The sequence below is a fragment of the Ursus arctos genome, unplaced genomic scaffold (assembly GCF_023065955.2).
Source record: "Ursus arctos isolate Adak ecotype North America unplaced genomic scaffold, UrsArc2.0 scaffold_13, whole genome shotgun sequence".
NCBI classification, from domain to species: Eukaryota; Metazoa; Chordata; class Mammalia; order Carnivora; family Ursidae; genus Ursus; species Ursus arctos.
Genome location: NW_026622797.1, coordinates 31,405,626 through 31,413,714, shown reverse-complemented (window position 1 = coordinate 31,413,714; position 8,089 = coordinate 31,405,626). Strand labels below are relative to the sequence as shown.

The 8,089-nt window shown below is 39.7% G+C and overlaps 2 pseudogenes; both read left to right on the top strand.

Annotated features, from left to right (window-relative positions):
• The first annotated feature begins 255 nt into the window (after positions 1-255).
• LOC113259673 (actin-related protein 2/3 complex subunit 2-like) lies at positions 256-1,777 on the top strand (annotated as a pseudogene).
• A 2,595-nt stretch (positions 1,778-4,372) lies between these two features.
• LOC113259674 (prothymosin alpha-like) lies at positions 4,373-6,900 on the top strand (annotated as a pseudogene).
• Positions 6,901-8,089: the final 1,189 nt, after the last annotated feature.

Here is an 8,089-nt window from a genome sequence, read left to right as displayed (position 1 = left end):
AGCTAGCTAAATGTCTCTGGGCTTGGGTTCAGGAGAAAGATCTAGGATAGATCTTAAAGATTGGGAATTGTTAGTGTAGTGATGACAATTAAATCCAAGGAATGGGATGAAATGGCCTGGGGAAAGTGGGTTGGGAAGAAAAAGGAAGCTCTGAAGAGCACGACATTTGAGGAATGGGAAGAGAGGGGGGCCAAACATCATAACTGAGATGAAAGTGCCAGAGGGAAGACCAAAACTCAGGAGATACATGGCTTCATGGATGCTGAAGGAAGCAAGAGTTTCAAGGAAAGAGTGAGCAAAGGTATAAAACTTAATAAGAAGTAAAACAAAATAAGTGCAGAAAACAGATTTAGATAAGATACAGTCCATATAGTACAAGGCAGAAAGCAAATGAAACTGCAAATCATAAAAAAATAGGAAACATGCAATAAAAGGGTTGAAGTTAGATAGAAAAGAACAGCTATGTCATAAAAGTTAAAGGACAAAGCAATGATTTTCAGATTATTTTTAAAATCAAAATTCAAAGACGTGTTGCTCACAAGCTGCTTGGCAGAGACACGAGATATCACTAATGGTTTTTTAATGGAAAAAACAAACACCACCTAGAAAATTTGAATGGTATGATGAATAAATACAGAATGGCTAATTCCACAAAGAAACCATTACAGGTTCAGGAAGTCATACAATGATTAAATCTGAAAGCCTGTAAGATGAAAAGTGTTCTGAAAAAAATCACCAGGGTAAACTCAAAAGCAGTTAAAAAACAACAATAAACCAATCAGCACAGGTTGGTGAGGCAGCAGTGGTGGAAGTGGCTGGGCCAGCGGGTGCGGGTTTGGGAGGGGGTGAGGCACTGTTGAGATCCTGCTAGAGGTGAAGAGCCTGAACAACTGCCTCATGGAGGGGACACTCATGTTCAAGGTCAAGAACATGGCCGCCAATAACAATCAGAAGCGGTAGAAGTAATATTTGCAGATTTGGATGGAGTCCTCTATCATATTTAAAATCCTACTGGAGACAAAACAAAAGTGATGGTCAGTATTTCCTCGAAATTCAACAAGGAACTTCAGGCACATGGTGCGAGTGAGTTATTAAAGATAGTGTACTGGAGTTCCTTGATAAATCCCGAATCAAGACACAATGTCTCTGCGATATGACCTTGAAAATCTTCCGACGTCCAAGGATTCCATTGTGCATCAAGGCTGGTGTGTTGAAACGAAATTGTTTTGCCTCTGTCTTTGAGAAAGACTTCCAATTCCAAGAAGAGGGCGAGGATGGAGAGGACAGGGCAGTTATCCATTGGAGAGTTGATGAGACCATGTCTGTTGAGTCTAAAAAGGACAGAGTCACAGTAGTCTTGAGCACCGTGTTTAAGGATGATGACGATGTGGTCATTGGCAAAGTGTTCATGCAAGAGTTCAAAGAAGGGTGCAGACAGAGCCAGGCACACAGTCCTACGTGTCCTCTTTAGCCACAGGGAAGGTCCTCTGGAGCTGAAGGACATGGATGTTGCTGTGGGTGACAACCTGGCTGTATACCTTCATGCCGTTCCCTCGCTATACCAATGCTAGTGCTTGAGACAACACGTCAACCTGATCCACTCGCTCTGGAACCATCTGCACTAGCACACCAAGTGCTCTAAGGCCGATATTCACACACGTATGTGGGCAAAAACCGCCAACTTCCTCAAGGTGCACGCTCAGATGTTGAGAAAAAAGAAACGAACACGGTCTGGGGAAGATGTGGGGAACGGGAAGAGGAGGTGGCTGGCGGCTGAAGGCCGCAACACTTGCTACTGGGTAATCATAGCTTTAAATGTTGCCCCTCTTCGGGTTCTTAAGGGATTCTCCATTTTGGTTCCATTTTGTACACCTTTGGAAAATAATCTACAGAAACAAGCTGTGCTTGAGAGGACTTCATACAACTTCTAAAAAAAAGAAAAGAATGGGACACCTGGGTGGCTCAGTCGGTTAAGACTGCCTTTGACTCTTGATTTCAGCTCCGGTCATGATCTCAGGGTTGGGAAATCAAGCCCCATCTGCTCTGGGCTGGGTGTGGAGCCTGCTTAAGATTCTCCCTCTCCCTCTCCCCCGTCTCAAAAGAACCCCACAAAAAACAACAGCAGCAAAACACTTTTGTGCATTGAAAGGCACCATCAAGAAGTAAAACAAACAAACAAAAACAAACAAACATAAGAAGCCCATGGAATGGGAGAGAATATAAATCATACGCTTGATAAGGGTTTAGTATCCAGATTATGTACAGGACGCCTGCAAGTTGACAATAAAAAGACAATAACCCAATTTAAAAATGAGCAAAAGATTTGCACAGACATTTCCCCAAAGAATAAATAATGATAGCCAATACCATGAAAAGATGCTCGGTGTCATTAGTCATTAGGAAAGTGCAAATGAAAACCACAATGAAATAACACTTCATACCCACTTGGATGGTTAAAATTGTGAACTACAACAAGTTTTGATAAAGACGTGGAGAAGCCAGAATCCTCATGCATTGCTGGTGAACTTGTAAAATGGTACAGCTATTTGGAAAATAGCTTGGCAAAAAAGTTAAAGAGTTACCACATGACCTAGCAATTTTACTCCTAGGTATATACCCAAGAAAGTTGCAACCATATGTCTGCACACAAAAAGTTGTGCATAAATTTTCATAGCAGCATTATTCATAGTAGCCAAACAGTGGAAACAAACACAAATGTCCATCAACTGATGAATGGATACACATATGTGGTGTATCCACACAATGGAATATTATTTAGCTCTAAAGAGGAAAAAGTAGTGATATGTGCTACAATGTGGATGAACCTTAAAAATATCCTACGTGACAGAAACCAGTCACAAAAGGTACATATTTTACAATTCCATTTATGTTAAATATCAAGAATAGGCATAGAGACAGAACATAGATTAGTGGTTTTCAGGCCTGGGGGTAAGGGAATGGAGACATTATTAAGGGATATGGGTCTTTTGTTTTTTAAGGATGAAAATATTCTAAAATTTGATAGTGATGATAGTTGCACAATTCTGAATATACTCAAAACCCCTGAATTTGTACACTTTAAAAGATTAGATTTTTTTCATATGTGAATCTTATTTCAATACCTGTTTGGTATGTGAATCTTATTTCAATATTTCAATCAAAATGCATCATGCTTTTATATTTACCTATGTAGTTACCTTTACTGATACTCTTTATTTCCTTGTGTGGATTCAAATTACTGTCTACTGTCCTTTCATTTCGGTCTCAGTGACTCCCTTTAAGAGTTTTTTTGAAGGATAAGTCTGCTAGGGACAAATTCTCTCAGTTTTGGTTTATCTGGAAATGTCTTTATTTCTCTTTAGTTTTTTAAAAGACAGTTTTGGTCAACAGACTTTTTCTTTCAGCACTTTGAATATGTCATCCATGGCCTTCTGGCTTTCCTGGCTTCTGATGAGAAGTCAACTATAAACTTATTGTGGATTCCTTGTCTGTGATGCATCACATTTCTCTTGTTGCTGTCATATTTTCTTTGATTAAGCTTTTAACAGTTTGACTACAATGTATCTATGCATGGATCTCTTTGTGTTTATTTTACTCGTGGATCATTTAACTTCTTGGATGTGTAGATAAATGATTTTCATTAGCTTCAGTTGGTTTTTAGCTACTAAGTTTTCAAATATTCTTTCTACTGCTTCCTCTCTCCTTCTTTTTGGGACTCCTATTATGCATATGTTGGCAAACTTGCATTTGATGGTGTCCCACAGACTTCTGAGGCTCTGTTCTTTTCTCTTCATTCTTTTTCCCTTTCGTACCTCGGACTAGATCATTGAAATTGACCTATATTCAAACATACTGACTCTTTATTCTGCTAATTCAAATTTGCTGTTCAGCCTCTCTAAGTGAATTTAATTTGTTATTGTCATTTTAAACTACAGAATTTCTAATTAGTTTTTTATAATTTCTTTCTATTAATATTCTATATTTGAGGATACATCAGTTTCATAATTACCTTTAATTTTTAGACCTGTTTTCTTTTAGTTCTTTGAACATATTTATAACCACTGATTTAAAATCTTTGTCAAGTAAGTCCAACATCTTGGTTTCATCAGGAGAGTTTCTATGGACTGCTTTTCTCCCCTCTGTTTTTCCAGGTGAGCCATGTTTTCATGCTTCTTTGCATGTTTCATATTTTTTTGTTTCAAACAAAAAAGACACATTTAAAATAAATGAATAAAATGTGGCAACTCTGACAATCAGATCCCGCCCCCCTCCCCCCAGCTGAGAGTTATTTTGTGACTGTTATCTTTGTTGTTATGGCTGCTGTTTGTTTGTAGTCTTTCCTGGGTAACCCTGTAAAGTCTGTATTCTTGGCATGTATCCTCTGAAGTCTCTGCAGGTCTCTTTATGGCCAGGTAATGGTAGGACAGAGATCTACTTGAATGCTGTGAACCAATAAGTCAACCAACCTTTGCCAGGTGGTTCTATGTGTTTATTAAAGTGAGCCTCAATGGTCTGGCACCAGGCAGTTTACAATTTTGCTTTAACTTTTACTTCCTGCTCGTGGAGAGCTTCAAGGTCAGCCTGAGGTGAGAGATTAGGGCCTTCTCAGTTCTTTTCTGGGCGTGCACACAGCCCTATGCATCCACAGGGCCTTTTAGAATTCTAGAAGTACGTTGAGGTTTTTAAACCCCTTTATGAATATCTCATTCCCCGTTTTTCCTTTTAAGCTTTTTTGTTTGTTTGGTTTGGTTTTTTTGGGTCAGCCTGGTGTTAGCCCCAAATGGCATCGCTGCTTCAGATAGTGGTGATGTTAAACCATTGTTTGTCATTGTTTTTGATAAATGCTTTGGTGATATATCGTTTGCACAGAGCATGCTCTGAGAGAGGTCAAATAAAGCTTCACTCTCAGAGCTTTTCCAAGGAGCTTCCAGATCTGTCAAATGGTGAAAATGCTCTGGAGATGGAGCATTTTGAGAGGCCCCAAACACTTTCTCACCCCTCCGGGTAGGTGCTGCTTGGCTGCTGATTTTCACAGCTACTGTGCTTACAAGACTATTGGTTTCCAAGGCTACCATGAAGTTAAGTAATGGGGGATGGGAATAGGACAAGTTAAAACTCCACAAAGATCACTATTACTGAAACTCATGTGATTTTCTTGAAAAAAATCCTCAGATTATTGTAAGCCTTTGATTAATTTCTAGAATTCTGAATTTTGATAACTTTTGCCACAGTGTTCTCATTGCTTTTATGGAGGGGGAAATTTTTGGAGGTCTTCACTCCACCATTTCATAAGTACTTCTCCTGGGAAGCATTTTGAACTGAATAAAAATGAAAACACAACATACTGAAGTTTGTGGGATGTTGCTAAAGAAATAATTAGGGGAAAATAACACTAAATATCTATATTAAAAAAGAAAAAAGATTCAAAACCATGAACTTGACTCTCACTTTCGAAAACTAGAAAAAAAAAGAGCAAATGAAACACAAAGTAAGCAAAAGAAAGGAAATAATAACAATCAGAGCAGAAATCAATGAAATGGGAGACAGGAAAACATAAATAAAATGAATGCAATATAAAACTGGTACATTGATGAGATTAATAAAATTGATATACTTCTGGATAGATTAACCGGGAGGGATGGAGGGAGGGGGGTGGGCAAGACACAAATATCCAACATTAGGAACGAGAGAAGAGGCATGACCACATATTCTGCACATATTAAAAGGATAATAAGGGAAGAGTGCGAACAACTTCCTGCCAATAAATTAGCAAACTTGTGTGAAATGAATGAATCACATGAAAAACAAACTATCAAATGTCACTCAAGAAAAATAGATAAACTCTATCTTTAAAAAAATTGAATTTGTAGTAAAATTTTAACCAGAAGGACTCTGATGAAAGAAACCAAAGATCTAAATAAACAGGGAGCTATTGTACAGACATGGATAAGAAAGTTCAATATTATTAAGATGCCAGTTCTTTCCAACTTGATCAATGCAATGTAAATCAAAATCCTAGCAAGTTATTTTGTGGACATTGACAAACTGATTCTACACTTTATATGGAAAGGTAAAAGACCCAGAATAGCCCACACAATATTGAAGAAACAGAACAAACTCAGAAGACTGACACTATCTGACTTTAAGACATTATAAAACTACAATAACCAATACAGTGTGGTATTGGCAAAGGAATAGGTAAATGGATCAATAAATCTGAATACAAAGCCCAGAAATAGACACACAGAAGTAAAATCTTGCCAAAGGAGAAAAGTCAATTCAGTGGAGAAAGAATAGTTTTTTCCATTAAATGGTGGTGGAACAATTGGACATCCACCTGCAAAATAATGAACTTAGACGCAGACCCTACACTTAACGCCTTTCCCTCTGGCTGTTCTGAAAAGCCATCTTCGCATCATTCCTGTGTGTGGCTTCCCATTCGCTTCAGCCACCTCTGCTGGGCGCCTCCTCCGCCACCAATGACCCTGGCAGCTTTATCGCCAGAGTCCTGGAACTCACTCTCTGTTTTGAATCCACTGCATCGGATCAGAGAGTGTCCCCATCGCTGCAGTGGACACCAGCTCTGAGATCACCACCAATGACTTAAAGGAGAGGGAGGAGTGGTGGAGGAGGCAGAGGACACAAGAGGCGCACCTGCTAACAGGGACGCTGATGGAGGAAGATGGGGAGCAGGAGGCGGACAATGAGGTGGATGAAGGGGAAGATGTCGGGCAGCAGGAGAAGGAAGGCGATGGTGAGGAGGAGAATGGCGAGGAAGATGAGGAGGCCGAGGCAGCTACGGGCTCAAGGGCAGCTGAAGATGAGGAGGAGGTTGCCAACACCAAAAAACAGAAGACCAACCAGGATGACTACACAGCAAAAAAGGAAAAATTAAACTAAACAAAACTTAACCTATTCACCCTTCGCATCCAGTCTCAGACTCTAAACGTGGTCACCTTCGAGTGGACAGTCCCGCCCAGCTGCCCCACGTGGGCAGTGCCACCCCACAGGTGACACTCGTGCTCCACCACCCAAAACCACAGTGGGAATTTGCAACAGGGGAGGAAAAAAGAACCAAACGTCCCAGGCCCTGATTTTTCTCTTAAAAGTACTTTAAAAAGGAAAATGTGTATTTTCTGTTTACATTTTGTATTTCTGTACATACTGTTGGTGGTCAGCAATTTTCAATGACCTCGGATGACCGAACCAGCCTTCGGAGCGTTCTCGGTCCTACCTCTGACTTTACCTGTGGTGTGCCCATGTTCATTATCATCTCAAAGGAGAAATAAGACCTTGTAAGAAAAAGCAAAAACAGCAACAAAGCAATCTGATTCTGAGCATTCCAGTAACATTTTTTGTGTATGTACCCAGCTGTCGTTGGTTTGTATGAGATGGTTAAAAAGGCCAAAGATGGGGGTGCCTGGGTGCTCCAGTGCGGTAAGCATGAGACTCTTGGCTTGGGCTCAGGTCACGATCTCAGGGTCCTGACATCCAGCCCCCTCAGACTGGGTTCAGCCCGGAGTCTCCTTGAAGATTCTCTCCCTCTGCCCCCCTCTACTCACTCCCCCACTCTCTCTCGCGCACTCTCTCTCTCTCTTAAATCTCTAAAACGAAAAGGAAAGGCCAAAGAGAAAAGGTTTCTTTTTCCCCCTTTGTTGTCTATAATGTTGCTGTTTGTTTGTTTGTTTGTTTGTTTATTTATTTATTTTGACCTAGGCGATGTATGTGTTGTCCAACAATAAACCAGAATTTTATTCCGCTGAGCTACTCTAAAAAAAAAAATAACTCAAATGGATTATAGATTGAAATGTAGAATATGAAACTACAAAAATTCTAGAAGGCAACATAAGAGATAATCTAGGTGATCTTGGGTTTGGCAATGAGGTTTTAGATACACCACCAAAAGCATAATCCATGAAAGAAAAAAATTAATAAGTTAGATTTTATTAAAATTAAAAGCCTCTGCTCTGTGAAAGATGCTGACATTTTAAAAAGGGGTCTAATCTATCCATAACCTAAGATTGAGAAACACTGTCCCAGAGAACAGCTATGATTTTTATCTTTAGAAAAGTTCAAAATCAGTGTTAAC